Genomic DNA, 9,233 nt, shown 5'->3' on the forward strand with positions numbered 1-9,233 from the left:
AAAATTTCCTCAAAATTACCAATTCAGGGGCAGCAACCCAACAACCCATTGACCGATTCATCTGAAAATTTCAGAGAAGATAGATCTTGACCTGATAAACATTTTTATCCCATGTCAGATTTCCTCAAAATGCTTTGTTTTTTGAGTTATAAGCCAAAAACTGCATTTTACCCCTATGTTCTATTTTTAGCGGTGGCGGCCATCTTGGTTGGTTGACCAGGTCACGCCACACATTTTTTAAACTAGATACCCCAAAGATGATTGTGGCCAAGTTTGAATTACTTTGGCCCAGTAGTTTCAGAGGAGAAGATTTTTGTAAAAGATTACTTTAATTTACGAAAAATGGTTAAAAATTGACTATAAAGGGCAATAACTCCTAAACGGGTCAACTGACCATTTTGGTCATGTTGACTTATTTGTAGATCTTACTTTGCTGAACATTATTGCTGTTTACAGTTTATCTCTATCTATAATAATATTCAAGATAATAACCAAAATCAGCAAAATTTCCTCAAAATTACCAATTCAGGGGCAGCAACCCAACAACCGATTGACCGATTCATCTGAAAATTTCAGGGCAGATAGATCTTGACCTGATAAACATTTTTACCCCTTGTCAGATCTGCTCTAAATGCTTTGGTTTTTGAGTTATAAGCCAAAAACTGCATTTTACCCCTATGTTCTATTTTTAGCCGTGGCGGCCATCTTGGTTGGTTGACCGGGTCACGCCACACATTTTTTAAACTAGATACCCCAATGATGATTGTGGCCAAGTTTGGTTTGATTTGGCCCAGTAGTTTCAGAGGAGAAGATTTTTGTAAAAGTTAACGACGACGGACGACGACGACGGACGCCGGACGCCGGACGACGACGACGGACGCCGGACGCAAAGTGATGGGAATAGCTCACTTGGCCCTTCGGGCCAGGTGAGCTAAAAACTTGATAGTGAAAAAATATCTGACGATTTCCCCTGTATCATAGCAAATGAACCTCATGGTCTTGAGACATCTGAAGATGTCTTGAGACAAATTTCCAAGACGCGTCTCAAGACGGACTTAAAGACGCGTCTTATAGACACCGTGTCTTGAAGACATGTCTTTAAGACATCTTGAGACATATGAAACTGTGTCTTGAGATATGCCTCAAGACACATTTTTGTCACATCCATGTCTTGAGACACTGGTTTAGAATAGTGTTTGGTGTATTTGAAAACACACCACATCCTTTATTCTGTGTATGAATTAAGGAAGATGTTTGCCGTAATGAAATCTTAAAGGCAATAAAATTCAAAATAAACCCCCATATAAACCAAATAAATAACACAACCCCCCCTCCCTTTCTCCATTTTTTTTAAATCAATAAAGCAAAATCTTTATGGTAAGTTAAGGTTAGTTGTGGGTTTTCAATAAGTTAGAATTTGACATCTTCAGCTTAGATGTAAATTTAATTTTCAAGTAATATGAAGAAAGAGTTTAAAAAAAAGATGGGAATGGTGGAAATGACAAAACTCATAACTTGATTAGGGAACAACAACACTGTGACTCAAAAATCAATGAAAACACAGTCCAAAATGCACTACACAGTAAAGAAGATTGTGTCACTTTAGGGGAGAATGCATCATACAAAAATATTTCAATCAGTACAAGTTTATTCTGTATAAACTTGGTAGAATGATGAATTATGAATACTGGTGAATAAACATGTTTATGCAATTGATTGTGGAAGGAATATTTATAAAATTTTTGTTAAATGCTGAATTTTAATAATGAATGATGAACAAGAGCAACAATTAACTGCAATAAACAATTTGTTGTGTTCAGACTACTGATATCTGCCGGAAAATATCATCATGAATATTTCTGAAATTTCAATTCTATCTTCAAAATAACACAGACACAGCCAATGAATATTTTAACAATAAAAGTTTAAACCCATCTAGAAATGAAAAAAACACAGAGCAATTCAAATGTACGATTCTTACAAAATGATACAAGTCCAATATAAATAACACATTGTTGATTTTCCACCAAACCTGCCCAGTCAATGATCAGTTTTAACATTCAATTTAAATCAAAACCTGATCACTTCCCGGAGAGGAGTGGATTATTATAAGTCTAGAAAAGAAACCAAATGAGCAAGCAAGCCACAAGAAACATATATAAAAGGATATATGAAAAATACCAATTTAGAGACTTAACTGACCTTTTAAACAATTCAAATTGAGCTCTCATAAATGCCATATAAAGATCCATGTCTGTTCCATAAATTGATGTCCAAAATGACTTCTTTATAGGGCAGGATTCCAAATCTATGGCAGATTTTATGCACTTTTAATAGAAGTCTTCTTATGTTCCCAAATCAATGTCTAGATCTTGGCACTAGTACTCTGAAAAAAAAAATAATGAAAAATTATTTGATTTATAAACGTTGGTTATCATTCTTTTATCCTCGAGATAAACAGAAAATGATATTAACTAAAGAGAGCTGGCGGGTATAAATCACTTTTTTTCTGAAATATAGGATATTGCTATCTTTTGGTATAAATTAACTTCATCCAATACTTTGTAGAAAAATAAAATAAAAATATGGAGTTACCGTTCATTAAGCTCACAATTTGCATTAAAAAAAAGCATGCATTTTTGTTAAGGTTCTTTTTTTCTGTTGAACTATTAACAGTAGGAGAAAAAAAGGTATAATCAAAATAAAAAAAGAACCTAATTACAGAAATCACTTAACTATTACAATAGTTTATTTTAAGTACAGCTTGTATGAAATTTTTTTTAAAATAGGTCACCGATGAGTTAAAAAAGATATTTAAATTTTAATGAAAAAAAAAGGAATTTTTTCACCAAAGGGAGATAATATTTATATTTTTGCTGAATTGTTTGTACCCTCGAGCCTCCTTAATTCTTAATTGAAATACTAATTTTTCATCAGATCATTGGCAAGGCAATAACTACGAATTGTTGTAATTATTTTTGGTAAACTATTTCCATGACCCAAGTTCAGAACCCCTTCTGTAGTTGTTTGCAATATCTGAATATTTCCGTTAGTCGATTAAGAACTTGACACATTGTATAAGCAGCTATCTATTGAAGCTTGTATTTTACCCATGTACATGCTTATATAAATGTTTTAATTGATTCTGTTGGATGAAATGTTTTCCTCCGACCATTATTTCTTTCTATTAGTTAACTGAATAATTATGATTTGAAGCCTATTTTGTAAGTACTAGCATAGTTATTCAGCTAGAATTGAATACTTATAAGGTCTACTAATATAAGAAAAGCTTTTAGTAAAATCCAACAGTAATCAAAGTCACTTATAAAAAGTAGATCCTTCCCAGATGCAGGATTCCAAGATGAAATCATGTTAAAATAAAATTGTATAGTAGGAAGTTACATATATATATTTATGGTGAAAAAATATCCAAAATATCTTTGGGGTCAGATCATACATTAGGATCTGTCAAAAAAATAAACATAATATATCTGAAAAAATCACAGGTTTTTTCAGGGTTTTATTCATATTGTATGTAAATATAAATACTTACTTGTCAGAAAAGCTCTCTTCTTTTCAAAAACTCAGTTGAACATACATACTAAATTATGGAAATTTCTTTGCTTTAAAAAAATCTACAAGTAATCAAAGTGGACACATGTTACAATTTGTCATTACAAGTTATTATTGACCCATTACAAAAATCCCAGCAGCAAACCAAGCTTAAGACATTATATTTTTTGTTCTGTGCATCTGTTTGTTTGTCTGTCTGTCTGTCTCGCTTCAGGTGAAAGTTTTTGGTCAAGGTAGTTTTTGATAAAGTTGAAGTCCAATCAACTTGAAACTAAGTACACATGTTCCCTTTGACATGTATGATGATGATCCTTCTAATTTTAATGCATAGAAAATGATATTTCAGATGTTCAGGTTTCCATTTTTGGTCAAGATAGTTTTTGATGAAGTTAAAGTCCGATTGACTTGAAACTTGATACCCATGTTCCTTATGTCATGATCTTTCAAATTGCTAAAACAGAGTTTTGACCACAACTTCATGGTCCACTGAGCATAGAAGAAGATAGTGCATGTGGTTCACCTGTGTACTATGGACACATTCTTGTTCATTTATATTGGGATGTGTGTAGGTATATATGTATAATATAATAAAATAGGAAACATTGGCTCCATGAATGAATGAGGAATGTATCCATGGGACACATATGATGTCCCCACTTATTTTATAAATTTATAAAAGTACAAAAAATGGTAAATTAATAGTGAATTGGCTTCTAGGCACATTAAGCAGGCGTGGCTTGGTTTCCTTTAAAGGGCTTTGACTTATTTGTGAATGTAATATCCCATCAGTAGCCAGCATTTACTGTTGAGTCAAAAACCAGTTATTTTGTATCAATTTTGTTTGTTGTTATTATTTGACGCCATCTTGTAACTCCACTAAATCTGCTCAGACCCAGGGTTGATGATGCGTTAACTCAAGAAGGTTCAAAAGGTCAAACTAGGGGGTTTGGTTGTCAGTCGACAGACTATAGTAACCTAAGTTGGACAATTCAAAGCAGACCCTAAAGACCCGTTGTTGTGTCTTTGACACAATCCAAATGTTCCATTCCCATTTTTTTAGTGGTTTCTAAATCTGTCACAAACGTCTTCTTTGCTCTGCTAGTTTCAATTTTCTCTGATCAACATGTATTTTTGTTTGTGGTATATTTTCTCACAAATAATGACAATTGCTGATGAGTCATTAATTGAGAGCAGTATAAATTACTCCAATATTCAAAATCTTTATAAGGTGGGATCTTTTTTGTAATACAAATGAGAGTAAAATTTACGTATCATTGATTGAAACTGAAAGGATTTATAAAATCTAGTACTGTTGTTTCACTCTGTTTCTGTAGCCTGGATAATCTTGATAATAGCAGTTAGTTTTCAAGTTTGAATTTATAGTTATACGCTTTCTTTCAACATGTTCAAGGCCTTTTATAGCTGACTTTGTGGTATGGGCTTTGCTCATTGTTAAATGACGTACGAAAATTGTTGAAAATGTTTGTTTACCTTTGTATCAGTTGTTTCTAGTTGCTTTTCTATGAGGTTTCTCTTAATCACAAGCACTTCTTCAAGCTTCGAACTTCATGTTTTGAAGCAGTATAGTTCAGCTGTTTTTCATTATTTTACAAATTAGACTTCACTATCGCTCATGGAAAAAATATTTAGCATAAAGAGCCAACATATAGTAAAATCAGAATAAATTCAAGCCTCATAAATTTTTCTTAATTGATGTCTTGTGTATATATATATATCTCTGACTGTATCTTACATTAATTTGTAGATCCTTTACTATAGATAATTTAGCTGATCTGTAACAATAACATCTTCATGCCTTATATATATCATGTACTGTAGTACCCTGCTAGATTAAAACTGACGAGGAAAGGTAACACATGGCCAGCGAAAGCTCTATTTTTGTAGAGCCCAGGTGGTCGTGTGGTCTAGCGGGAAGGCTGCAGTGCACACGATTTGGTGTCACGATATCACAGTAGCATGGGTTTGAATCCCGGCGAGGGAAGAACCAAAATTTGAGAGAAGCAAATTTACAGATCTTATATTGTTGGGTTGATGTTTAGACGAGTTGTATATATATATATATATATATATATATATATATATATATATAAGTACGTCTGAGTCAGTGACAACCCTACAACAGATGTATCCATCGGATTGCCATCAATGATGGTGATACATGGCTGTGTACATTATGTATATAAAATATATACAACTCGTCTGATACGCCCGACGTCTTGTGTGGAAGTTTTATGCAATATAACCATAAATAGTTTCTGAGGAAGTTTTAAGCAATAACCTTATATCATTTTTGAGACACGGCGGGACATGTGAAACTGCCCACCCTGTTTTTTTTTTACAAAAAACTTTTACAAAAAACTAAAATAAAATTTTGAATCAAAACCAAAAAGTATACACTACAGATCTTTAGATTAATATAACAAAGAAGTGTGTAAAGTTTTAAGCAATAATCATAAATTATTTTTGAGATACAGCGCGACATGTAAAAAAACACTCCCCTGTTTTACAAAATACTCAATAACTCAAAAATAAAATTTTGAATCATCACCAAAAAGTATACAGATCTTTAGATGAATATACCAAAGACATGTGTAAAGTTTTAAGCCATAATCAAGAATCGTTTTTGAGATACAGTGCGACATGTGAAAAAAACACACCCCTATTTTAGTTACGAAGTGCCGTAAGTCAAAAAGTTTAAATCTTATTTTCACCAAAAGTATACAGATCATTTGACCATCATAAGAAACAACTATACATGTATTAAGTTTCATGAAATTTGGATAAGTTGCTTTCAAGTTACGGTGCCACATGTTTACGCTGGACAGACAGACAGACGGATAGACAGATGGATGGATACCAGACATTTGTATACCATAATACGTCCCGTAAAAATTTTGACGGACGTATAAAAATGCTTATTTGGGCTCTTTTTGGCCCCTAATTCCTAAACTGTTGGGACCAAAATTCCCAAAATCAATCCCAACCTTCCTTTTATGGTTTTGAAGGCTGTACGGTGACCTATAGTTGTTAATGCCTATGTTATTGGTCTTTTGTGGATAGATGTCTCATTGGCAATCATACCATATCTTCTTTTTTATATTATGTTAAAATTTAATAGATTTCTATTTACTTATACTAAAGGTATAGTGCGAGAACCCAATGTCTTCTGACAAAGACGACAATGACGACGACGCCAAAGTCATACCAATATACGACCAAAAAATTTTCAGAGGGTGATAGAGCAGATTGGTACCCCGAGAAAACATTGTCAACCGCGGCATTTTGACAGTTAAATAATAAAATCTAAGCCAAAATGTAAAACTTAAGCATTGTATTCAATAACTTGATGTAAATTCAATTCATTGTCTTTTAAATTGTCGATTTTGATTGGTCTGGACGAGAGGGTAACATTGAAAAAAATTGTCACCCACTCAGCTATATGATAGAGTAAAAGTATAAGCCAATCAAAATATGGCATTTTAACGTGAAGTATAATGATTAATTTTGTGATACATGTAAAATCATCATCCATTCTTTACTTACTCTGATCAACTTTTTAAGAAGCTAATCCTTGACTAGTATTAGTATTGCATTGCCTTCATTTATAACTCTCAATCTTTAAAAAAAAACAATTATGTGATCCTTTTAAAATGGATTTTCAAACTCTTTTGCTGCCTGCTTTCATAAAAAATATGTTTTTGTATACTGATTTAATAATAATTAATTCATTTTTAATGTCATACTGACCTAATCAGTTTTCTTTTCTCTAACCAATACATCTATTCACACATGTATTCGGTTCTTCTTGAATATTTGGTCATTGCAGTTTCAAATGCCTGGAAAATTTGATAATAAATATGATGAATGAGTAACAATTGGTTGTAAAGTAACAAGTAATTAGTTTTATTTAGTAATTTTTTATAAAAATTATCATGAATATCTGACACAAATGACTAGTATGAATAAATAAAATTTGCCTTTACCATGAGGTCAGAAGTCCTCGAGTTAACATATCGTTATTCATTTATAGAAATATCAAATGGAATAAATTGGGAAAGTAATATTTGAATTTAACCCTTTTATTACTTTAAACCATGGATGGATCAGTGTATTTGTGTGTGAGCTCTGGGTACAAAACTTCAAATCTGTCGGTCATAATTTTCAGTGAAAGTTTATAGTTATTCTAATTCTAACGTACATGACATATGTATACTTTAAAATCATATCAGTTCTCTAGATGTAGAGCAGACAGACAGACAGACAGACAGACATGACATATGTATACTTTAAAATCATATCAGTTCTCTAGATGTAGAGCAGACAGACAGACAGACAGACAGACAGACAGACAGACAGACAGACAGACAGACAGACAGACAGACAGACAGACAGCCAGCCAGCCAGCCAGCCAGCCAGCCAGACAGACAGACAGACAGACGAACAGACAGACAGACAGACAGACAGACCGACCAACTGACCGACCGACCGACAGACAGACACAGACAGACACAGACAGACAGACACACATAGACAGAGACAAATAGACAGACAGACACAGACAGACACAGACTTTTTAAGAAGCTAATCCTTGACTAGTAGTAGTATTGCATTGTACTATACCTTCATTTATAACTCTCAATCTTTAAAAAAAAAACAATTATGTGATCCTTTTAAAATGGATTTTCAAACAATTATTATTCGACCGACCGACCGACCGACCGACAGACACAGACAGACAGACACACACAGACAGAGAGATAGACAGACAGACAGACAGACAAACAGACAGAGACAGACACAGACAGACAGACACCGACAGACCGAGACAGACAGACAGACACACACAGACAGAGAGATAGACAGACAGACAGACAGAGACAGACAGACACACAGAGACAGACAGACACAGACAGACAGAGACAGAGACAGACAGACAGACAGACAGACAGACAGACAGACAGATACAGTTAGACAGACAGACAGACAGACAGAGATAGACGACTGATCACTATAGGGCAACCTGCCTTTCTAATGGGCCCTTATAATTTTGGATTTATATTCTAAATTAAGCAAATTTGATTCATTCAAATAAGTCTCATGTTCAACTGCAGTTTCAAAAGTAAAAAACTGAAACTTCAGATAAAAACCTTATACAAATTATTTATTTATAAAATATCTTAATTTTAATTGAATAATAATTGAAATCTATTAAAACTAACTAGAGTGCACACAATAATTTGTATTGATAGTCCCAGAGGTAAAGTTTACTTCAAATTTAATATAAACTTAACATTATATAATTAACAATGATTCATTAAAATGCAGTCAAGGTCAGATAAACGAAATCAGACACACATGTTCACCTTACAATTATTACATGCAAAAAATATAGTTGGCATACTGTTAATAGTAAACATGTACAAGAAAAGACCAAACAAGGAAAACTTTTAATGAACCATGAAAATTCAGCCAAGGTCAAATGAACCATACCAGACAGACATGTGCACCTTACATTCATTCAGACATCAATTATACATGACCTTCTCACTGAATAGATTCTGAAAAACTGACTTTAATAAAGCAGAAAAAGTTAACATTGATATTCTGAACCGTTAGCCACTAGTCCAATACCCCAGACT

The sequence above is a fragment of the Mytilus edulis genome, chromosome 6 (genome assembly GCF_963676685.1).
Source record: "Mytilus edulis chromosome 6, xbMytEdul2.2, whole genome shotgun sequence".
NCBI classification, from domain to species: domain Eukaryota; kingdom Metazoa; phylum Mollusca; class Bivalvia; order Mytilida; family Mytilidae; genus Mytilus; species Mytilus edulis.